Here is a 24950-nt window from a genome sequence, read left to right as displayed (position 1 = left end):
GTATGTCAAGGCACAAGAATTGTTTGCCATTGAAGCTGCTTGTCTGTGGCAGCAGCTACCGTGATCTTGGCCAGGACAGGGTTTTCAGAACTGGTGAAGCTGGTGATGTGTAACAGTAGTCCATGTGAGTTATTACTCCAATAATTATGAAGGTGATATGCCCAGCAGAGAATGGGCTACATGGGATTTTCCTTGCATTCCAACTTGTGGGGAGTGACAAAGCAGTAGCTAATAGAGAATCCCTTCAGAGATATTTCAAATAAGCATGTTGACTGATGTTCGTTTGAGTCCATGTAAATGCCCACCTGGAATAGTCACTGCCCCACTCAGCAGGAAGTTCACTGTGCTCCCATCATGATTCAGTGGTGTCTGACACCTTCTGCTTGTTCATCTAACTCACAGTACCATGAGGTGGAAAGCAGGGAAGAAAACAGGCTTTGTGCTTTTATTTACAAATAGTGTTATAGAAAACTTAATAGCATTTTCACGACCCAAAATTCCTCCTGTAGAGTACATATAAGCCATCACAACTTTACTGTACCTATTTGTTGGAGTCATATTTATCTTTCCCCCCACCTGGTTTTTAAACAATTGAGTTTGTATTTTTAAGATGTTGGACAAGCAATAGTAGGAAATGGCAGGTTGTGGAAGTTACAAAGCCAGGTCATGCATTTGCCCTCAGAAACTGGGTAAATTGGTCAAGATCCAAAGCTTTTTGATAAATACTTTCTAAATTTTATATTTTTAAACATAATAAGAGTGGAAACTAGGTTTGCATAGAAGTCTTCAGTATTTTAGGACTTCTGTGCCTGTGTTACTGGACACTTAAATTTGGACGTTTTCAAATACAAAATTCATGTATAAGCAGACACACCCAGACACTTCAGACCAAGATATTTTTTCTGAGCAAGCTTACTAAAAATGATTGAATTTCCATTCAAGGACACCAGAAACATTTTCCACATTTCCTAAATAGTATAAGAGACCAGTTTTGAGTTATATGGGTCAGCATGCACTAGAAACCTGTTTTACCAGTAAGTTTCTGAATCTGAGCTTTTCCTGACTGTTGATTGCAGACTTTTATTTGGAAGATACAAACTTGTAATGCAATAAGCAGTGTCAATTTCATTCAAGGTAGGTCCAAAATCTGCCTTCTTGTGCTCCTTAAAAAAGTTTGGATACCCTCCCTGGGACTGTTTCTGTAAATAATTCAGGATGGCTACACCAGGGGCTGTGGTAACAATATTTTTTTGAAATTTTTACATAATTTACTGACTTTCTTCCTAATGTGGCACAGGGTGACCCAATGTAAATGCTCATTTGGTACAAGGGTGAGTGAGTATATGCATTAATCTCAGACATGTTTATATCCAGAAAAGGCATAGAGAATTTCTCTGTTGAAACAGACAGTTGATGATCACTGCAGAGTGTTCAGGGCTTCAGATTTTGAAAGTGAGTTTCCTTGGGAAGATGTATTTATGGAGAAATTGATAGCCAGTGTGAACATATGCTAGGGCTGATTGCAGGAGAGTATTAACTTACAAAGGTAATTGATTGTATATATACACAAAACAAATCTCAGGTGGGAAGAGTGTTCATCTTGCAAGTGATGTAACTGAGCAGACATAAACAGACTTCTCAAGTTCTTTAAAAAAAAATTCGAGAAATGTTCACCCATTTCTGCCAGTGGGAGGTGGAAAAGGAGAGTGGGGGATGTCAGGAGAGATATGGCAGCATATGACATCCTCTGCATGGGGCTCTGCAGTGATCAAACCCTCCAAACAGCAGCAAACACAGCAGCTGCCTGGCAGGACATGGCCATGGCCACCCCTGAGCTTCCAGAGACAAAGTCAGGGCACTCATGTCTCAAAGTAAAAAGCTCCAAAAGACATTAATCCACTGTGAAAGATGCAGCTCTCACATCTCCCGGGGCTAATTTTTGTCACAGTAGCAAGGGCTGGCAAAATTCCAAGGTGCCACAAACAAGTTGCCCCTTGTTTTATCTTTTGTTTCTAAAGGTAAAATTTCAATTACTCAGCACTGGAGTTCCCAGCTGAGGAATCTTAGTTAATTAAGCTCTCCAATCCCTTAAGAGGATCCAAATCTACAAGGGCTCTGATGAGTTAAATTCTTGCTTTAGAGGTTGTACAGACGAGTTTTTTTATATTAAAAAGTTAGATCATCTGGTTTATTTATAGTGGGAAAACATGTGAATTGTTGACCTTCATTGTAAAATTTTTAAATTTCCTGTCTTTCTGTATATAGGGATATAGCAAGGTCAAACATACTGTAGGAGAGCTATGTGGAAAAGGAAGGTAGCAGTACATGACAGAAGGGCCCTTTTTAAAAAGAAAAGCTTGGAGGAGTGTTTGACACAAAATTAATAGGAGAGGACTCCATATATAGAAGATCAAATTATTGAGAGTAAAGAAAAGAAGGAAGAGAGAAAGCTCTTCCTGTCTCAGTATGTATGAAGGTTTAGAGTAAGAATGCAGATCTGGAATATCTGCAGACCACAATGACATGAAAACTGGAAGGGGATATTCCTGAGGGTCAGCAGGCAACTTTCTGGGATTATTCTGTTTGTGTTCTAGGATTTATACGACACTGTCATCAGCAGCTCTCTCCTGATAACACCAGCTTTCAGAAATATATGGGATAGTCAATTCCCAGTAGATCAGAGTTCAGCAAAAAGACAGTAAATGATTTGCCATGTAGCATGAACCGAGAGTGACATTCCATCAGTCTCTCTGCAGATGAGAGTTTCCCTGTAGACATGTCTCATTTCCCTGTTTATTGTTTCACAATTTTTCATAACATGTTAAATTCCATGGAAACTATTCCACCATGAAATTAATTTTTTAGGTATTTCCATGCTGTAACTCTGAAATTGAGGTAATGGTTATTGTAACTAGCAAAATACCAAAGATGATTTTACCTGCTAAATATTCCATAAGAAAGCTTTTTTGAGAAATACCACTGCATATACAAACCAATTTTAGATACAACCAATTAGAAAACCACCAGAATTTTAGAAAAATTAAAAATTTTCTGAATATATTAAATTCCTAATTATAAATCACTGTAACAGTCAGTTCAGGACATATCACATTATTTTCAATGCATTAATTGGTCTTCATCAGGCTACAGGAAACAATAAAGAATGTCTGTTAAAGCCTAGGAAGCATTTTCAAATTGTTATTTGAAAATAATGCTGTTCACAAAAGGATCTCTTTTGAACACAAATGTTCCCATAGTTCAGCCAACTCAATTTTTTTCCACTGTTTTAGTGCCCAGCATTATAATGACCATACAGTTCAGTTATGTTGTTTATTATATCCTTGGAGTCCTCTCAAGAGCTTTTAAACCAGAAAATACTTGTCAGTCATGATAAAACAAACAAAACAAAACAGAAGGGATCCTGTAATGTAGTCTGCAAAATCTGTTGTTACAGATCTGTAATCTGTTTTTTTTATGAAAACACATGAAGGATTCAGCATTAGAGGATGAGAAGAAATGAAGGTGGCTTTTTGCAGAGCAACGTTAACTCTAGACCAAAGCACAACTTTCATCCTCATGGTTACTCCCCAGCAAGAGTTCACTGCTCACCATAATGGTGCAGGGAGCACTGTGAAGCACTCTGCTTCTGCAGCAGGGAGTCCACAGCCTGCCTGTGACTTGGGCCCAGTCTCTTCTTATATGTGTGATGCCTTACAGCTCTAAGAGGCATTCTATGATTTTTTTTTTTTAGTTCAGAGAGCAAAAAGACTGTGAAGGACCTGTGCTGAAGACAGAGTGCTACAGCCAATGTAGTAGCATGATTGAAAGACAGCATTCATCACTTTATAGTGCTGAGAATTGCAAGGGATGAGAAAGATAGCTTTTGTTGCCTCTCCTGTTGAGACAAAAAATCTCCGTCTGAGGAGATGTGCTGTAACATGTCCAGCAGTGCTTTTTCAGGCAGAACAGCATAAAATACACAAACTGGAATAAGAGGTAAAGGAGAATATTGTATGATTCAGCTTTCTCAAATTTAAAAAGAAAGAATAATCTACACTCAGAAGGAGAAAAGTAAGCATTATTTCTTTATTTCATATTAATTACTTGGTTTTCTTTAGCTATATATATAATCAATTACTTTTTATCCTACCTAGGTGTCATCTCCGTGCAAGTAATAGGTTTGTGGGCATTTATTAATATTTTCATAGATTAGCTGCCTCAGTAGTCTTCTCCTGTGGTGTTCAAATCCTGTTTGGTCACACATGATGAAAATTGCTGAATAATAATCAAATTAATTGAACACTCACAGATGTAGTGTTCATCTTATCCATAAGAAGTTCTCTCTAGGTGGCCAGATGAACCCTTCCCAAGAAGCACCCAGTCTCCTCTGTTCATGTCCATGGGTTCCCCAAGATTCTGGCTCCATTATAAAAGACTGTCCTTAAATGGGCCATCATAAATGCTCCTTAGAAAAGTGAGATTTTATCCCAATTTTAGGGAAGTATTTATATTCCAACAACACAAAAAATTCTAGTGGTGCTGTGATTCAGGCACTCTGAACTAGCTGTGTTAAGCTGATAGGACTCCAGAAATGCATGACTTCTTGTGTCCTGACTCTGCAGTGGGCTGAAGGGGCTATGCAGGTCACCCTTGTTTTGTTTTCTTCTGACACCATTTCTGTCATCCAAGGTGAATTTCAGTAACTATCAGATTCACCAGAAAATACAAGGAATACTCCACCCTCCCACAGAAAATAGTCTGGGTATTTAGTCACTCATGGGAGCTGAGAGGAAAGTCTAAATCCTTCAGGCAAAAGGAAAGGTGGCCCATGTTCTCCTACCTGCATCTTTGACTTCCCACAATCACCAAGGGCTTTTCTTTTGGGAAGACTGTCCAACTACATCAAGCAGTAAAAGGAAGAAATTGTAAGCAAAGATCTAGTTCCCACTGCCTGTTGCATGAAGGCCATTTTGGCAAGTGTGCTTTATGAAGAAAACTCTCTTCAGGGAAGCAAGACAAAACCATATCACATTTGTATGTCCTGACTCAGTGTGTGATACTCTTCTACTTCTCAGCACCACAGGACACAGGTGACTCTGGGGCTGCCTCACACCGGAATTGTAAAGATCCTTAAAATGCATATTATTAAAGGATTTAAGGCTCCCCCAAGATTTATGCACCTCTAGAATGAGAGCAAAACAAAAATTTTGAGGATTTATACTTTGGACTTTAAAGCACCAGCAATTTTTTTTCCTATGCAACTGTTGTCTACATTGCAATAAGCTCAGATGAAGAAGTATCAAAAACCTATTTGCAGTGAAAATGTTTAGTGCTAAAACCTTTTGAAACCAAAACTAATACTCTTATCTTTTTACAAGGATGTTTAAATTAAGGAATTGGATTCAAGTCCATCTTTGATATGTATGTATCTTAATATATATATATGTATATATATATATATATATACACACACACATATATATATATATATATATATATATATTTATGGCAGGTTTCCTTCCAGAAGACAAACAACATCAGGCACTTACATGCAGCCGCAAATAAGCAAAGCTAATAAATATGTCATTTGCACTAACATAATATGTTTGAAATAAACCATCCCAACAAGTATGTTTTAAAATATGACAGCTGTCACATTTTGGTTGAAGACAAGGGCCACTAGGGGCCACCATACACCTCAGAAAAATTGGATTTCTTTCCCAGGGGAAAATCTTAACACACATTCCACTTGTACATAACTGACTTCATATTTCTCATGAAATTTATTTGAAAAATTTGCAAAATTTTCAAAGTAATGCCATTTAGAAAGTTAATTAGGGAATTAGGTTTCCTTTCTCTCTCATTCATTCCCATTGGCATAGTTGTGCACATCTGCATGACAAAAGACAGAAGACAGGGAAGCACTAAGGGATGAACTAGCTCCAGAAAGGTGCTTTCTCTGTGAATTACTTCTGGATAAAACGGGCTGTGTTCAGCATTAGCTTTTAAAGTTAGGAAAATAGCAAAGTCGCCTGCTTTGTGTTTTCAAATAGGTGCATTTTGAGAGAAGGCCGTATGATTTCAGCAAGGAATCATTTGTGCTGAAGCTCTAATTGGAGTTACAAGGCATTGAAAATACTTTCATTGGAGCTGGGTCTTCACTGGAGGTTGTCATAATTTTCAAGTAAAACGTCCAGTTCTGTCACTCTATTAATTATTTATAATAGATACAATTTCTGTAGGAATCACTGCAAAAATAACATTTAAAAAGTTATCTTTTTTCTTTGGCAGAGGCTGTATATGCATAATTTCCACCTCCAGCCCTTCTCTTTACCCACACATTAATCCCAGTTGAATAGTAATTGACAGTACAGAGCATCCTGTAAGATTGAGTCATCTGTTAGTGTTAGAAACAGCAGAACTCTGAAATCTTAAGATTTCAAAATTGTTTTAACCAGTAGATCATTTAGAATTATTATATCTACATATGTCTATATATAAGCATAGTTGCATACTTGGGCAGATACTCAGTCCTTATTTATTGACACTATTATTCCATTGGACCCAGAAAAGCTATCTGTATGCATTAAGATTTCTGATTACTTCCACATTTCTTTTTGGGTTTCATGTGAGAATTTTATAGGTGCATTAGAAATTTCTAATATAAGCTACTAGAATTCAGACACCAGCTAAAATCTTTTTTCTTTTTCCTTTTCCTTTGGGACATCCTGCACAGATTTTCCATTCTCAAAATTCTTACACTTAGGGCAAGACCTTAGCCTCAAAATTTTCCAATTTATATCCATTAATATTTCTCAAGTAATTTCATGTGTCATTCTCTGGAGTCATAATGAGACTTCTATTAAAATGAGGTTGAATTTTGTATTTTTTAATTTATTTTTTTTTTTTTTCTATTAAAAAATAGTTATTTAACTGAAGACTACCTTTCTTTTGGTTATTTCTTGATCTCTGTGTTCAACCAACTGCTTTGCAGAACAGAACAGCCTTCAGTGCCTTTGCCTTTCTGGAGAATTCTGGAGACAAAGAGGAGGTTAATTAGGGGCTTATATGTGCTGTTACGCTATGATTCATACTTGCAGTGCATATCAGTTTTCAACTGCTACTCCTTTGACTGTGTGAGATGGTCAAAAAGGGTAGTGGATTTTTCTTAATATTTATTGTATTTCTCCTGATTAAAGAAAAATTTAATGCATTAAATGAATGACAATTTTAAACTTCTACTGAAGCTTTTAGTCACTAAGGCTTTGTTAAGTCACTGATGATCTCTGCAATGTAGCATCCTCACATTCATGATCTGTGCTCTCACAGGTAAAATTCAAGGATCAACTATAATGAAAACAGACTGCCTCTAAGAAGAGTGGGTGATTCATGAGCGTGATAGAGATTGAATACTGCTTCTGCATGTTCTTTACTGTCTCAAAAGTCAGAACCTCAGTGTAAGATGATAGCCTAAGAGTAAGAAGTATTAAACTGTTGCCAAGTGTAGTACCCCAGGACAATTACAGACTGGTGAATTCTGGCATAAGATACTGTTCAAGACATGAATCATGCAAAAGCATTTGTGATTTATTATAGAGTAAATGCTGCTTTTCAGTGGGATAGTACTTCTATCAGAAATGGCATCCCGGATTTTCAAAGGATCCTCTGGATATTAAGAATCAAGTTCTTGAAAGTGCTCAGCAGGATTTGAAGATTGTACTCCCCTAAGAACCAAATGTTGCTTCCATATTGGAAAGGGTATATATGTGAGGGAATAGTTGTGGGAAAAGCAAATAACAGAGAGTTTATTCACTAACTTTTCCAATGCCACCTTCTGTCTCTTGTTTTGTCTCAGCTCCCTGCAGCCTTTGTTTTTGAGACCTTTCCTCCAGATATCATTTTTCAGTGAATTTTTATTTTTTCTTCACATGAATATATAACCTCTGCTATTTAGCAGAACATTTTTTTCTTTTTCTACCCCCTGTTTACCAGAAACTGCTCAGCTTGTTTACTTCCCTCTTACATTCCCTTTTTCCAGACTGACCCTTTAATTTACCTGTCTGCTTTTACCTTCTTCAGTTCATCTGGACCACCATTATGTGTTTCTACTGGTTATTTCTTGGTCTCTCTGTTCAACCAGATTTTCCCTTGCTGATTCCAACAACTTGCACAGGTTTGATGTAAGAATCAGTGAACAATTATGCATCTTTGCCCCCATTAAATAGCTCCTTGGTTATTTGATGTTTCACTGCACACCAACTTCCCCCATCCTCTCTCTGCTGTTCCTGAGGAGTCAGGTGACCCTCTGACCCACATGCAGCAAGCTGAAACTCCCTTTTACACAATCCCAGCAAAACATTTCTCTTTTGTGTTTCCCAGAGGAAATGAATGAGTTATAATAATGAAGGGAAGGGAGAAGCTGCCAGTTGTTTCCATCTCTGGATATTTTGGTTGGAAGGAGGGGGGTTACTGTATTATTAGGAAAGGATGCTGTGCTATTCTGAGATGTCAAAACAGGAGGAGGGTAAACAATACAATTTTTTATTTCCGTATTTACAGATATGGCAGACAATCTGCCTCATTAGTCCTCTGGACTCAGAAGCTGGTTATCAAAATCCACATTCTTTCAGGGATTTAAGTTTGTACTTTAGACTGGAAAAAAACACACACTGACCTTTTTGAAGTTCAGTCACCTGCTTCACTTGTGGCCACATCTCAGACATGTCTGCAGCATCTCTGTATTTTTCCATTGATGAGCCCAGAGGCTCAAAAATCATCTGCTAAGGTTGTTTATAGGCCCATGTGAGTGGACACCAGCAGTGCTCACAGCAGGAGAAAGTTGTGGAGTGATGCTGTGTGTGATACAGGTGGGAGCTAACAAGATACTTTACTGTTAGATGCAGTTTTATCTCTGCTGCGTTCACATATTCTCTTAGCATCACTTCTCAATTTTAGATAGGGATGAGGCCCTGCAAAGTAACTGTTTTGCTTCACATTTTGTAGAGCAGATTAATCAGCTCCTTCTTCCCCGCTGGTAAGGTAAAAAGTTCAACATTTTTCTCCCATTTTCCATTCATCCCTGCATAGATCAAAATTTGATTTATCAGTTACATACCATTGCAGCCAGCCTTTGGGCCAGGTTTATTCAATTGCTGTCAGAGCAGTATGTGTTACCTTCACCTCCCACTCAGTGAACGGAGCACCATCCCAGCCCCTGCTGCTGTAGGCAGCTGGGAGCCATCAGGTACCACTGCCATGTCCGAGCAGCCGGTAACAGGACCTCTCCCAGGGGGAAAAGGTACTGTGGTGTTACTTGATTCAGGAAGCCAACGTTGCTTTGGTTCTTTCTGCATTAAAAAGGAAAAAAAAAAAAAAAGTGGGACTCTTTCAAATGTCTTGAGGTGTCTTAGAAAGAAGCTATCAGACAGACAAAGAGAAAAGATTAAATATCCTAATGCAAAAAGCATGAAGGTAAGACAGTGAGAGAAAATAACAAAGTAAATTTCTCTTCTCTTCTCTTCTCTTCTCTTCTCTTCTCTTTTCTTATTTTCCCTTTCCCTTCCCCCTTTCCCTTCCCCCTTTCCCTATCTGCAGGTTTTTTCTGGATTTCAAACTCTTTTCTAGAAAAAGTCACCTTCAAATGTATGTGGCCAGCAGAGGTTATGGTTGTTGTGGCTATGATGATTGCTTACAGCATCTGCTTTGTGCTGATATGTTAGCTCATGACAGGAGTTCTGCTGTTGACCACCATGTTCATAACAAGCTGTTAAGGTGGCATGATCTTGTTATCACCTGGGGAGTGAACTGTAATTCCTATGCGTTTAAGCTGGCAGACAGGATTAATTATGTCAAGCTATGTACACTCATCAGTGCTGAAGGATTACATATATTTATATCAGACTGTTTATACCAGGTTAGTTTTAATACTACACCATGACATGAGACTTTCCTCCTCAATTAAGTCAGTTTGGTTGTTGAGCTAAACTAGTTAGAGATTAAGTAAAAAGGTGTTCCCAATGTTATTTTTGATCTGGAGATATTTTTTCACTAATAAATTTCACATGCTATATGTTGTACCCAGCCAGTGCTTATTTTCCCTGGGTTATGGTACATCTTCTGTTAATGTATTGAACAGTACCAGTTATTAGCATTATGCAGGGAGTGGGCAGTTGCATGACTTAAGGACTGCATATATGAATGCAAACTACTCAAATAGGAGGACCATGGTCTCTCTCAAACAGTCAGGCAGCAAGAAAATGCAGGTAGTGCCTGGGGAAAGAACTAGACCCTGGGATTCTTCAGTCAGTCTATGTATAAAAATATCGTACGTGTGTATAACTGGCAAGGACGGCAGTAATCTTAGACTTGTTGCCCTGGTTCTGACACTCCATGTGTTATGTTCTCCATAAAACAATTCTGCCATTGTCAAGCTTCTTTGCTCAGACAATGAACCAATTTATTGGACTATGCCCACTGTGAATTGTATGAAAGTTCAGTCTCTAGGGATTGCTTTTTGTTTGCCAGAACCTGATCTATTTCCAGGACATTAGAGGACTTTCCACAACTGGAAAACATCTAATTGTAGCTATGGGATAAACAGGGGGAAGAAAAAAACCCAAACCCATAACTGTTAAAATTTCCACTAATAGAATTGAAAGCTGGGAGTAAATGTGCAAAAAGCATTGCATAGACTATTGCATATCCAAAATCACCTATTGCTTTTTTACATGTAGCAGATTTGTGGCACATACAGGACAAGATCCCCTGGCCTGCATAGAAATGCTTACCGCAACAGAAGGAGCACTTCAATAGATACCATGAGCCTTGTTTCACATTTAAAATTTCAAGGGTTATTGCTTTTTTCAGTTGCTGATATAACTTTGCTGACTTTCAAAAGTTCTGGGACAGTAGAAGTCACTGCTCAGAAAGAGCATTGGGAATATAAAGTGATATAAAAACAAAGGAATGCTGTATGAGCTCCTGTTCTCAGGCTACAGTTTGGATGCCTGAGTTACTGTTCTTACTTGATTTGATGAATAAATGTCTTTAAGGGTGAACTCCTCCATATCAATGCAATTTACTTCTTACTAATTTATTATTTGACTTCTGTAATTATTTGCATAACAGCAATAAAAAAGCAAAGTCCTCATACCTTAAATTATACTTTAGGAAAAGAATCATCATTCCAGTTTTACTTATGAATGGACAAACAGAAAGTCTGAATGCCAAATCAGTTGCATAACTAAGCAAAATATTGTTTTCACGGCAGTTGTGCAACCCCACTGATTTGATGAGATGAAATGAAGATTCTAATCAACACGTAATGCAATTGTGCCCTTATCTGAGGATTCAAATTCTTAACAGGACTTTTCTTTAGACCCAGGCAATTAAATTTTAGGCAGTAAGGCTGAGACAGTAATGAAAGAAAAAACATGATCCCCAGCCACCTAGCACAGAAGTCACATGAAATCATTAAGCATCTTTCTTCTTGGCCTAAAAATCCCCCTATGGCTGTATTTCTGCTGTAGTTACTCAGAACCATCTGAGTACATAGATTCCTACTTTCCCACCATTCCATACTGGGATCAGTGCCTGTGCAGTGCCTGGCAGTTAAAGCACACAGAGAAGAAAGGGAAGCCATGGGACCCAATCCCTGACTCCAGTACTATTTCATTTGCTTTTCTTCTGTTTCCAATTCCTGTCTGTATTCTGTCCCTGTTCCTAGAGCTATTCACACAATTTTTTTATTGAATAGACATCGGAATAAAACAAAGAATTTTTTCCATTTTCTGATGTCCGGACTTAGATCCCAGAAGTTAGGACTTCTGTCCTGGAAGGACAAAAAGTGCACTTTTGACTAATTTAGATAAAGAGGGCATTGAATTCTGGCTTGTCACTTTCTAAAACAGTGCTCTCACCAAGGGCTTTTGAGGGTAAAGGGCATAATTTCCTATTGCTTTAACATCAGTATCTTAGAAAAGATATCACTGACTTTTTCAAATAATGTTTTATAGGTGTCTACACCTATAAAATATTTGTATCCTGACTAGGCAGTATAGCCTCTCCCAGCCCCCAAGTTACACACACAAACACTGAAAAAGGATATGATTTTAGTCCCATCATCAACACAGCATTTCTCAAGAGATGCAGGTAGTCCTCTTCCCACTTCTCTTTTGTGGATTTGGTTCTGTGAATCTCATCCCTTATAAATCCTCAGGGTTTAATTCTGGGTTGTCAGTTCAAAATGGTAACAAACCCACTAAAAGGCAGTTGTCAGGCTGGTAGTAATTGGTAAGACCTTAAGTCCAAACTACCTAGGAAAAAGGTTAGCAGTCTGCCCTTATCTCTGAATTATGTGGGAAGAAGTTAGTCAGCCTGATCTGTTTAGGCAGAGGGACAGAGTGACTTTCAGGTAAGTAGGAGTACAGAGAATTGAAGCTCTCCAACATTGCTTCAGACCCTTGCAAAAAGATACTGGGAAGAAAGAAAATATGCACATGAAGAGTTAGATTTAATTTCATGGAAGGGAGGGATAAAAAGTGGCTGTTTGAGTTTAACTTTTACCCCACCATTGTAGAAATATAGGGTTTCAAAACATATGCACCGTTTGGATGGTAATTCTAATACTTCCCCCTTATCCCTCAGAAGAACCTGTAAATATGCTTGTCTAATCTGCTTATAAAGATAGCAATTAATTGAAGCAATATAACTTCCTTTCAGACTTTATTATTTTTATCTTTTCTTATTTCTAGGAATTTTTTCCTAGCAGCTAACCCAAATCTCTTGGTAGCTGAAATTCATGTCATCTTGCTTTTCTCCATGAATCCAAAACACAGATTTTTTCCTTGCTTCTCGACAGAGTAATGTGAAACAGTTTTTACTTTCTTGGGGACTAGTATGACATCTTCCCTCAATTTTCTGTTCTTTAGTCAAAACAAGACTTGCTCTAAAACAGATTTTTTACCTCCCAGATTAGTAAATTTTTTTTTTCTTCATGTGCTCTGTCTAAAACTGGACACATTATTCTAGCTAAGGCTGTAATAATGATGAACTGACTGAAGAACTACTTGTAATTTGTTTTTGTTTGTATATCTCATTATGCTCTATGCCTCTCCTACAACTGCGTGGTACAGTTGACTCTTGTTAGCTTCATATTTGTCGTGATTCTTTCACAAAGAAAGACTAAGTTTGTTTTACAGCTGTGTCTCTGCTGTTGATTATTCCTTCATGAGTGTAAAGTCTTGTCTTTGTTCTTATTTTGCCCCATTTTTTCAGACTCTTTTTCCAGTCTGTCAAAAAAATTCCTAATCCTGTCATCTGGTTATTTTGTCATTCTACACTGTCTTTGAGTATAAGTCTGTAAATTTTACAAGTCTTTCCCTTCTATCATCTAAATATCCAAAGAAATAGAGGACTAAATCCAGAAGCAAAACATTATATTTAATTAATTATATTAATTAAATTATAATTAATTATATATTTAATTATATTTAACCTATTTTACTGGACTTGAAGTTACTGACGTTTATTATAATAAAACTACAAACTAGAATGATAGCTTTAACTCCAAAAGTGAGGTGCCTTAAGATATACTACATGCCCAAGAAAAAAACGAAACCTCTGGAAGATCAGACTTCATTTGAAATTGCAGAAGCAAGGGAGAATTCTGTGAGGAATTCCTGTCTAACCTTAAATTAATGGGAACCATGTTAACTGTGGAATTTTTCCAGATTTAATTACCACAGATCAGATAGTAATTTAAATTTAAGATCCAAAACTACAGATAGGACTTCTGGAAGATGGAGACTTAAGCATATGCAAAGCTTATGTCAGTCTGCATTAATATGCAGAAATCACCTAAGAGAGGCTGAAAGAACAAGAAGGAAAGTGAGATGTGTGTGCACTTGGCAGATCAAGGAGGACAGGCAGCTGGAAAACAGATTCTATAAAGTAGAAATGCTCAGATCAAACAGGAAGAAGTACCAAAAGCAAAGTGCACAAGAGATGGGTATATGCAAGTCAAATGATATCTGAGATTTAGAAATGCTGCAAGAACAGTGAGATATCTAACAACTTCAGAAAAATTCTCAACCCAGAGCAAGAGGAGCAGAAGCAGCAAAACACAGAGTAAAGAGATGGATGGAACATGAGAATGCAGAGCACAATGAATTAAAACTGCATAGAAAGCCGAAGTGGCTTTCATCTTATCTTTCTTCAGTAGTCGAAAAAATTAATTGTATTTTCTAATCTAGATGTCTAGGATCTCTCTGTAATCAGTGATAAGAAATATGTCTACATAAAAATGAGGTTAAAATAACCTGAGATATCAATAAGTGCGGGACAGGGCTCTGTGGAACCCTAGTAAAATCATATATAAAGTAGAGAAGGTGAATAAAGAGCAATACTTTTTAGCGGTTGTCAATGTCAGAATTTGGAAACCAGTGCAGAGTGAGATGAGAAATATTGCTGTTTTCAACATTTAAATTGAGGAGCAGCAGAAGTAGAAAAAAATTCATAAATATGCTGTACATTATCTAGAGGGAAGGTGCAAATGATGGTCAGAGCTGTCTAATCGTGCCTACAGCCCAAAGAAAGAGGTAACTGCAAGCCAGAAGGACAAGATTCACACAGTAAATATCACAGCACACTTGTTCATGCTTCTTGAAGTATTCAGGATTTATCCCAGCTGTAAATGTCCTACAGTATAAGATGGAGCTCTGTTCAAATCCACTGAGGTTGTGCTGGTGTCTGTGGACTATCGAGAACAATAGTAAATGAAATAAACTTACAAGTGCTTTGGGATATTAGTAGGAGTGGGCAGGTCCCCAGGAGCTTATTCCAGTTGCTATTTTTAGTTGCATATTTTTCAGTTATGAAGGAATTTATAGGATATATGTAACCCTTAATGCTCCCACAGGCAGGGAGTGGATAAACTGAGGTGATTGGATACAGAGCAACTATCAGTCCAAGAGGTGAAGGCTGTAAAATGCTGTTCCTACTTGAAGCCTTGCTTAAACTTGCCTTCTTTTAGTATCTCAAGTGAGATATTGGTCATTCACATAAATGAATGATACTCTTTATTTTGGCACGTCCATCAGTGTTCTGTTGACAGACACCTCAATTTAGCTAGAACTACTCAGTCTAGTAGTTCTACTCCATCAGCTCCTTATGCCTGAGATAAGTGTAATGTCTGTTTTAGTATAAAATCAGTCCGGAGTACCAACTAACAGGCAGTAAAGTTCTAGGTTCACCAGTCTGTTACTGATATTACAGAAATTATCAAATTTCATTGCTTGAGCTACCTTTCCACTTAATACCAATATACCTCATTTCTTTTTCATACATGGAGGGATTTGCCTCTGTGTAGGTGAAGTTAGGCTGCTTATTTTTAAAAGAAGGAAATATTTGTGCACTTCCAACATATTATTCTGGTGATTTCCTTTCTAAAACACCAAATGAATCAAAATAAATACAAGAAAATCAGTGGAATATTCTACTAGGTTAATAAAATGCAATTCACTTGGAAGTAGTTGGAAATCTATTACTTGCCATGTCTTACTGGAGGAAGTATAGGCAGGCTGAAGCAGAGAAAACTCAGAGATCTTTCCATTGCTCAGGATGGAGCCAGTAGAGTTCACAGAGTGTTTTCACAGAGATGAAGGCACTAATAATTTTTGAATCATACGTGGAAACATGTAAGATTTTGAAGCAATTGCAGTTCATATATATAGGTTTTATGCCATACAAATGGTCTGGACTTCAACTTTTAATACTGAGCTGTTGAGTCACCACTGGGTGATCAGTGCAATTATTAATGCTATTCTGTCTAAAAAGGTTCCTGTTATGTATTTGGAGGTTTAACAGCCAAAACACAGTCAAGACACTCCAGTATTGGAAAATGAAAGGCAGTTAACTTTGTGTGTTTTTAAAATATTTTTTCAGTAAGAGATACTGTGGAGTCTGCTGGATAGAGTGACAGAAAATATGTTAAAATGTTAAATTGTATAAAATTTAGCAGTAAATGAAGAGTGAAAAATGGATTCAAGTTAATTATTCCCTAAAATGTCCTGTGATTATGAGAAAATGTCGTTTGCTCAAGGGTGTCACAGCTCTCTGACATAAATCCCTGTATAAGCATATGGGAGAATCAGTGGCATGATCAGGTTTTGTGAAATGACACAGGTCACATAGCCAAAGTCTATTTTATTTTTGCTCCGAAAACCGTTATCCAACGGGAATATATGGAGCACTCATGGTTTTTATTATTACTACATATCCAGATCAGCTTAATATTCTGGAAAGCAATCACAAGCTAAATCAAAAATCATATAAAGTAGTAAAATGTACTGTTTACTGACTTTAGTTTGGCACTATGTTACTATTTTATCAGTCTTGGCTACCACTGAAGATCAAGATCACAACACTGATCAACAAAACCAGTGTTTAATTATCTGTTCTATGACAGCATTAATACCTAATTTCACTGGATATCCAATGTTTGACAACAAATTCAAGTGGCAACCATGTGTTAAATATTAATGAATGTCATACTCATCTTGATTATTAAAGCTTCCACTCAGCTGTGATGGAAAAACAAGGGCTTTTTTTTCTTGTTGGGACAGGGCCTCTAAAATGTGTTGTGCATTTGTGGTATTACACTAGAGCCTGAAACGGAAAATATTCATCCACTTGGACAACTTTTGTACAGTTTTATGATCATAGTACTGTGATAGAAAAGTAATGATTAAGTAATTACACAGTTTTGTAACTGCTGTGTTTCTTTTCCAGGGTAATACACAGACAGAAAACATAGCCTTTTTCAGAAGATACCCAAGGAGAGTAACCAGGTCACAAAATGTGTCCTGGAACTAAGAAAAATAAAGTAAATGATATGTTGGATCTACAGGACTTCAAGGTACTTTTTGAAGAGGTGTGGCATTACAAAGTGTTGTTACATTTAATGGCAATAGCTCTTTTGTCAGAAAATGTCAGTAACTTTAAAATGACCACCTTTATTTTGGTTGAATAGGGGAAACACTAATGAGAGGAAAAAAGTGTACAAAACCAACTGAAGACAAGTGACCTTTTTTCCTTAGAAACTGGAATAAACCAACTGAAACTTTGTAGAACTTGCTGGGAAAAGATTGCATTATAAATAGAGATCTGTTTGCAGTAATTTCTTTCAGCAAACCTCTGGTCTTTCTTGCTAAATGTGATTAGTGATACTTGAATCCAATTCAAGTACTTTATCTAATTATCCTTGTTTAAATTATTGGCAGCAATACTATCTATATGTATGAGTTATGAGTGATTTTCTTCACTCTTCTGCGTATTTATCTTCAACACTTAGTGTTTGTCATCCTTATGATTAAAGAAATTGTCAGTGCATCAGGATAGTTGAACTAACTGTGGCATGGCTATATATTCAAGTTATGCCACATGTGTGCTTCTGGAGACTCAGAATTCATCCCTCTGAACCATTAACAACATTAGTTATTGAAACTTTTCAGGCCACTTGGCCATAGAGTGGCATAGAAGTGTCTTGCAATCTGCTGAGGAGTAGTCACTTACTCCTGGAAAAATGTCTGTGAAATAATGATGTTTCACAATGTTCCAGTCTACAACACTGGTGTAAAAGCTTTAATGTGGGGGAGAATGAGCTCCTCTAAAGACCGCACGCATTTTGCTTGCTTGCCTTCATAGAAATGAGAGATGACTTCGCCATCCGCAGTTTCTTCAAAGGAGACTTGGAGGTGATTCCCACTCACCTCTCCCTTCCAGATGCGATTTTATGCATATTATTGCTTTTCCTCAAAGCAACAATGTAGTCCAAAGCCTATCATAAAACTAGCAAATTGTTCCAATTCAATATGTCTGTGTAGATGAATTTATTTTTTCTTTTTGGCAGTCTCAATCCAATGAAATAGGAGTCTGAAGAGTTTAATCAAGTCATCTGTGGCTTGAAATTGACTTCTAATATCAGTTGTGGGGTTACCAGACGATACATTGGAAATGGGATAGGTACAGCAGCCTTAAAATGAAGTGGAAGAGGGTTCTCCAGGGTTCTCCCAAACTATTCTGGTATCAGAGCTCCCAGCTATCTCAGAAACATCAGAAACCACATGGGAAAGGGCTCACACATATCAGGCTAAGCTTGCACACTTGGGTTTTATTAAATCAGTGAAAGCTACACAGAAACCAATGCTTTGCTCTTGATAAAGTAGATTTGTCATGCACCCAAAGGATGTTGACAAGCAATTGGCAGTCAGACTTTTATCTTTTCTCCACGCAGATTTTAATAACAGCTGCACCATTTATTTTCTGAGACAATCTTGTTAACCAGAGACCTGCAGAAAAGAAATACAGTCTCAGTCAGATTCTGACATTTTTTTTGCAGATTGCTAAGAAATTGGCATATCTGCCATATTCCCAGGCCAGGCATCTTTCACAGGTATGTAAGCTCATTGATGCTCAGGCCACATGAGCTTCTTGGTTTTCATCAATCCCATCTGTGTCTGGAGGCTCAGAAATGACCAGACTTCCCAAGAAGGCTAAAGGTTAACAATGATGTTTTTTCTGAAGAGATATTAAAATATTTTAGGCCTAACACTACCTTATGTTTTTCAGATTGGTGACTGGTATAGATTTGTCTTTGGATTTGACCAGACCCAGTCTGCCCATGTACGAGACTGAATCAATAGTGGAACCTTCATATGATGTTTATCAACTTCAGACTGAAAATCACTAGTGCTGATTTTTCTCTTAACATTCTCTGAGCTGAACTTGTAAAAAATCTTGTTAAAATCCAGCTTACCTGCAGCTGAGGCCCAATCAGTGCACACTGAGTGCTTGGAATTTTTTCTTCCTGTGAAGTTGACCATATACATCAAGTAAAAATCAATCCTAGACATGAAGTATAAGCTGTATATATATAAACTGCATAAGAAAAATATATAAACTGCATAATAAAACACATAAAAATGTGTAAAATAAGGCAAAGAAAAAAAAATAAGATGCTTTGAGACATATCTTTTCAAATAAAAATAAAGGAAAAAGGCGGACTGCTAAGCAAACTCCATGAAAACAAGCTTTCAACAGTTATGAAAAGACACTGAATTTATCTGTGTTTACTAATTTTTTTTTCATGAAATTAATACCATAAATTTGTTTTTTATTTACTCTTTATGAGCAGTTAATGCTTTTCTAGCAGCTCTCTGCCCAACAACAAGTTGGCCTCTTAGTCCTTCCCCAAGCAGTCACTCAGATATTCCACATTCCACAGTAAAAGGAGCATCACAGACATCACGTGATATTGCTGAGGACCTTATCTTAATTAGCATTGCTGAGAAGTATAGCCAAAGACCCAGGCTGTGTTTCTTTTTTTCTTCTCATGTTATTTTCTACTTACTTTTAAATCACTGCTAAGTGATGAAGAAATTACCTCATTCACTTCATAAGGAATATTGAAATATGACTTATTTTTTACACAGATCAAGTAAAACTATATTTACTGTTCTGCAAAATTAATTCTTTACATAACATTTTAAATTTTTGCATTGTTATATCTAATGAATCATTACTCCAGCTAAGAAAAGTGAAATCGAACTTTAAAAATTCTAAGATAAAGTCATAAATTGCAATATGGTCAAAGATAATTTTGACTTAAACCAGTCATTTTTATTTGTGTTCTATTTTTATTCTTTTACCTTCACAGTGTAACAAGAAATGTCACAAAAGGGGAAAATATTTTCAAGATATAGTTTTCCACTAATGGCAAGACATTTTAGATTAAATCCTACAGCAAAACTTTTTATCTTGTGAAATGTTCAGCAAGTAAAGAGCAAAAACCCATGCCATCTACTGAGGATTCATGGAATAAATTCAGGGTTCTGTGGTTCCCACTGGTTCAGAGCTAAAAAGAACTGTTTGTGTTCATTAACATGATGCCTGCATTATTGAAAATAAAATTAAGAGCATCCTTTGGAATCAATGAATACCACAGATAGAATTGTGTTTAATGATGAAAATATCAAGTATTTCACAGAAAAATAAGGTATTAAAATAGATAGTTTTGTTTAAATTGTTTATTGGAGGGTAAAACAAGAAAAGCAAGAAATATGGTTACTTTTTATATACATCCATAATTTGTCTGATTTTATTTATGTACATATTCATAGGCAACTGATATTCAGTGTAATAATTTTGCCATTCACTGCTTCAGGCTTTACAACAAGTTATTAGATAATCTAGGTATTTAGTTTCTTAGACATCCTCTTTAAGAGTTTTGTCTGAAACTCATCACTATAAAATCTGCACAGCCAGCTGAGACACAGCTTGGTACGTGTATATCATGACATAGATTTTTGTCAAAGCAACCCCACCACTGTTTGTCAATTTGCAGGCACTGTGTTTCAATGTTGACTTGGTTACTGTGGACTGACTCATGTTTCAATTCCTTAGAACCTTATATGGCCAAATAATACTGCCTGTGAACCACTAAACAGTAAATCTTGCCATACTTTGCTGAGGACATGGAGTAATGAAAAAAAAAATCATTCTTTCTTCATTCTTCCCTCATTTTCCCCTCATCTTCCCTCACAATTCTCTCATCTTCCACTAGTGGTGATAAAAATATGAAAGAAAGAACAAAATTATCTTTGTTGAAAGTATGCTGGATCATAAAATCATAACAACATATAATTATAAAATAGTTTGGGTTGGAAGGGACTTTAAAGACATTATAAATCCAACTCCCCTGCCATGGGCAGGGTTACCTTCCACCAGACCAGGTTGCTCAGAGTCCCATCCAATCTGGCCCTGAACACTTCCAGGGAAGGGGAAACCGTAGCTTTTCTGGAAAACCTGTTCCAGTGATAATCCAGAAGATGCTGTATGCCAGCTGTAATCAGGAGAGCAAAATCTTCAGTTCCAGGCCAAGACTGACAGAGTTTATTTAATCCTGGCAGCTGACCTGTCTAAGAGGAGGACCTCAAATTTAAAGTAGGACACTGGGACCTGACATGCAACTTTCACAGTGTGTTATGAAAGCCTGCAGAGGAAATAGTCACAACAGGTTATTGTGCCAGTAACAGTTTAGTTGTGGACAGTTGACACAGATGGGGAAGAAAATAAATCAACATTTAATAAATTACTCAAATTTCACTTTTCTCCCTTTCCAGGTTTCTTTAAAGGCTGCATATCAATATGCAGATATTTTTTTTTTTTAAAGTTGTGCAAATTTTTTGCCTTTTTATACAGATTAAGATCAGAGAGGCGTTTTGAGATCTTTATATACCCTTACACTGTGCGATTGCTCCTAAATAAATGCTGATCTTCTAAGTCTGTACCTGAATTTTCCAGTGTCCCAGGATACAGAACAGCCTTTCCTATTCTGCACCCTGGGACACTGACATTCATGGACAAGTAAATGGCCAGAATAGAAGGAGAGAGAGAGAGAGAGAAAAGTACTTATGGCCTTATTCACAGAAGTGACTTGAAATCTAATTGGGATTTATGCAGTCATCTGAAGTGAAAGAAAGATCATGGAGCCTGAATACCTCCACTATCTGTGGGCAATGTATTTTGGCTCCAGATAATCTCTGCTTTATGTCCATGTTGCCTAGCCACAGTCTATCAAGACTGATCTATCAGGCCTAATGTCTTTTTCATATGCCTTTATTGCCATCAGATACCAAAAGCAGAGCAGCACTGAAACAAATTTGCTGAGCCTCTGTCAGCCCTTGTAAAACCAGCACTGCGGTGTGGTTATGGTACAAAAAGAGCTGCGATTAGTTCTGGTGGACCAGGGTCAGATCCATGGTGTTAATTAGACTGTCCCACTTCACCTCGGTTTAGGAAGAGTGGTTAACAGGAGGCAGAGACCTAAACTTGTGCTGGTACAGTGAGGAGCTGTGTTCCCAACTCCTCTGTCCAGAGTCTGACCATGTGCTGGCACTGATGTGTCAGGAGGTGATAGTGGTGTGCACTGCCTCTGTGTTCTCCGGGTTCATTGATACAGACTCTAATTCTGCAGAAAGACACTGTGTTCCTGAGAGCCCTGCTCTAAGTGCCCAAGGATGCAGAAGACAGGGCTATGCAGGCAAACCCTTTGGGATCTGGGAATGGGCAGCTTGGTTCTGCACAGTCTGCAATTTGACACGTGTCTGAACTACTGAGATGAAATTTAATTTAAAATTATTTAGAATTTAAAGAATATTTATAATTTAAAGAATATTTAGATATTTGGAATTTAAAATTGTAGTTATAGTCTATCCTATAGGTGAGGGGAAGTACCGAATTTCTTTTTTTTCCATGAAAGATGTTATGAGTAATTCCTTCCAAAGCAGTAAGAAGAAATCCCATCCATCTATCTATCTATCTATCTATCTATCTATCTATCACATGCAAATAGGCATTTTTAAATCATGCTTTTAAGCAGAAAAAGAAGCACTCTATAAGTTAAAATCTATTTTTCCCACATAGAGGGAGGTGTTAGTGCTTGAGTTCGGAACCTTCTTACCTTTTCCTTATGATTGCTGCATATTAGAATAATTTGTCAAACTCAGTGGAGAAAGAAGTTTGAGTCTGTTTTTCATCATTTGGCTTTTGAGTCTCTTTCAGATGGGGATCAAAACAAACCGTATCCTGCCCCTGTGGAAAATACATTTATACTCAAGATATGCAAAACAGGATATGACAAAATTCTGGAGAAAAAGTACAGCACTGCTGATACATGAGGTTCTGGTATAAATCATTCCTCAGCTTTGGGATTCATGTTGGAAACTGCTCAGATAGATGATTTGATGCTTCAGAACTCCAAAGGAATAAATAGAAAGGAGAACAAAAAGACACTGAGTTAAAGGGAAAATGAAGTAATGTGTACACTGAAGGAGTCTAGTCCTCATCAGAATGCAATTAAAATGTATAATCTACTTTGGGTTTATATCTAGCAAATGACAGAATTATGATATAGTTATTTCATCAGAGCTTTCCAGCTTGGTCATGTGCTAAAACTAATTAGTTCGTCAGCTACAATGCTGGCTTACTTTCTATTTCATTTTGCTGCTGTTTGCTTACTTCTACCTTTTCCTTGCCTTTATTTTGAAGGTGATTCAGGAATGGTCTTTCTGTTAATGTAACTTAAAAGAACAGCATTTTCAACATGATAAAATCTGAATAAGTGTCCTAGGTGTGTAAAAACAAAGTGTTATTTAAGTGGGACATAAACTACTTCTGACACAAGCATCTATGTGATCTTGATCTATTTTTTAACACAAATTTCATGTTGGTGTTCCATAGTTCCTGCTATATTTTTGCCTACAGCCCTGTGATATAGGCAAGAGCCATACAAAAGCAATAACAAAGCTAGCTTTTTACCTTCTCTTAAATAAATCTTTTCACATTAGACAGAACTTGGAGGATGTACTTGTTCCTAAGTAAAAACTACTAATATTGTCAGTGGGACTTCCCGCTGAGGAATTGATGTTTATAATCAGCAGAAGCTACATCTCCCATCCACCATGTGTACACTATCACATCATTGCAGATGCTTCCACTTCCGACTGTGCCTTTTCAGCACAGCAGGCATCTTCTCAAAGTTTAATCTAATACAGAAAACCCAATCTTCCTGTCTTGCAGCAGAGAAGGACTAACACCAAAGAAAAACAATTTTAGGTCCTAAGAGTTATGCAGTTTTGTGACTAATGTTTTAACTGCTTGGTCCTGGAATTGTACCTGAAAATTAGTTAAGTATTTACATTCCATTAATTAAACTTAAGATGTGCTTAGGGCAAGCTGAAGAGCTCTGTTCCTGCTCAGGGCTGGTTGGGAGAGGCTGTTGAATGCTGAATAATCCTGAACTTCTGTTATTGCAGGCAACTCTTCTGATATGGTGCAGGTTGGAAAAGTCTATTGAGAGTGGACACTTTCATCTGTTATGCTTGAATTATTAAATAAGGCTGATATCCTTACTACATGCAACTGTTGCAGTAGAAAATGGATGTGCTAAATAAGTCTGCAAGAAACTTTGTTATCATCATTTCCTGGTTTTGATTCATCCATTCCAAACTCAATTTTCCATCTCCCAGAAAAAATCTGCCTAGACAAAACATAGGTAAAGACTCAGGCCTCAAATTCTATTGCACTGTAGCAACTAATTTTCTGGGTTCTGTCAAGTTTTAATTTGAATATGGGTGCTAAAATGCTTAGATCATTTGTACATTGACCAGAAGAAAAACTAACTAAGGTACCTGAAGTCCTGTTTTAGGCTCCAGCATTCTTAGTGAAATCAATCCTTTAGGACAAGATCTTAGCAAGAGTCAAATTTCTTTCGTTCTGACAGAAAGTGGAATAGTGATGATTAAACATGAAATGAATGTTACAATAATTAAACATAAAAAATAAGAAGCAATCGAAATCTATGAACCAAATAACTCCTAAGTGCTTGCCTAGCCATATAGTCATACTATGAACTTCTAAAATCTACAGTGCCTTATGATTTCAAGTATTGCAAGACAAACTTGAGAATCTTGAGTAACATCTAACAAAGAAACTACGTCAGCATCAAGAAGTGCCAAAGGCAGCTGCTCCAGATGTTTGGATTGTAGGACAGAAGAGATGCTTTTATGAATGTTCCAGTGTTTCCTTCTGTCTTTGGATCTGTGTTTGGGTGGAAAAGAAAAGCTTCCTCAGATCTTTCTATTTTCTTTTCTTTCACAAGTTGTTAGACATACTTTCTCCCATGATCTTTGATCTTATTGATATAAGCACCTTAAAACATTCTGAGAGAGCAGCAAGCAGCAACAGAGTTAATTTACCCATTGAAATTACTTCATCTCTGACACAGACTCTTCCATATACTCCTCTTTAGTATACAAAATCCCATCCAAACCTCTGCAGAGCAGCAGAGGCAACGAGGTTACTAAATCCAGTGTGTTAGACTAAGATAGAGA

General features: G+C 37.1%; 2 long non-coding RNA genes across 4 annotated transcripts in view; both read right to left on the bottom strand.

Moving 5' to 3' along the window:
• Nucleotides 1–18143: 18143 nt before the first annotated feature.
• On the bottom strand, nucleotides 18144–18966 carry LOC125321981. Its single transcript, XR_007201796.1, has 2 exons — nucleotides 18815–18966; nucleotides 18144–18347 (listed from the first exon to the last, which is right to left on the bottom strand). It is a non-coding gene; the product is annotated as an uncharacterized LOC125321981 (long non-coding RNA).
• A 1831-nt stretch (nucleotides 18967–20797) lies between these two features.
• LOC125338118 overlaps nucleotides 20798–24950 on the bottom strand; it is a 46519-nt gene continuing 42366 nt past the window's right edge. For 2 of the 3 annotated variants that reach the window (XR_007208195.1, XR_007208194.1), the window contains 2 exons: nucleotides 22520–22650; nucleotides 20798–20899 (listed from right to left, as the gene is read on the bottom strand). This is a non-coding gene — a long non-coding RNA (uncharacterized LOC125338118). Of the gene's footprint in view, nucleotides 20900–22519; nucleotides 22651–24248; nucleotides 24334–24950 lie in introns of all 3 variants that reach the window. The other variant, XR_007208196.1, reaches the window with a different exon arrangement.

This window comes from Corvus hawaiiensis, chromosome 2 (genome assembly GCF_020740725.1).
Source record: "Corvus hawaiiensis isolate bCorHaw1 chromosome 2, bCorHaw1.pri.cur, whole genome shotgun sequence".
In the NCBI taxonomy this organism is placed as follows: Eukaryota; Metazoa; Chordata; class Aves; order Passeriformes; family Corvidae; genus Corvus; species Corvus hawaiiensis.
This window is presented reverse-complemented; position numbering and strand designations above follow the sequence as displayed.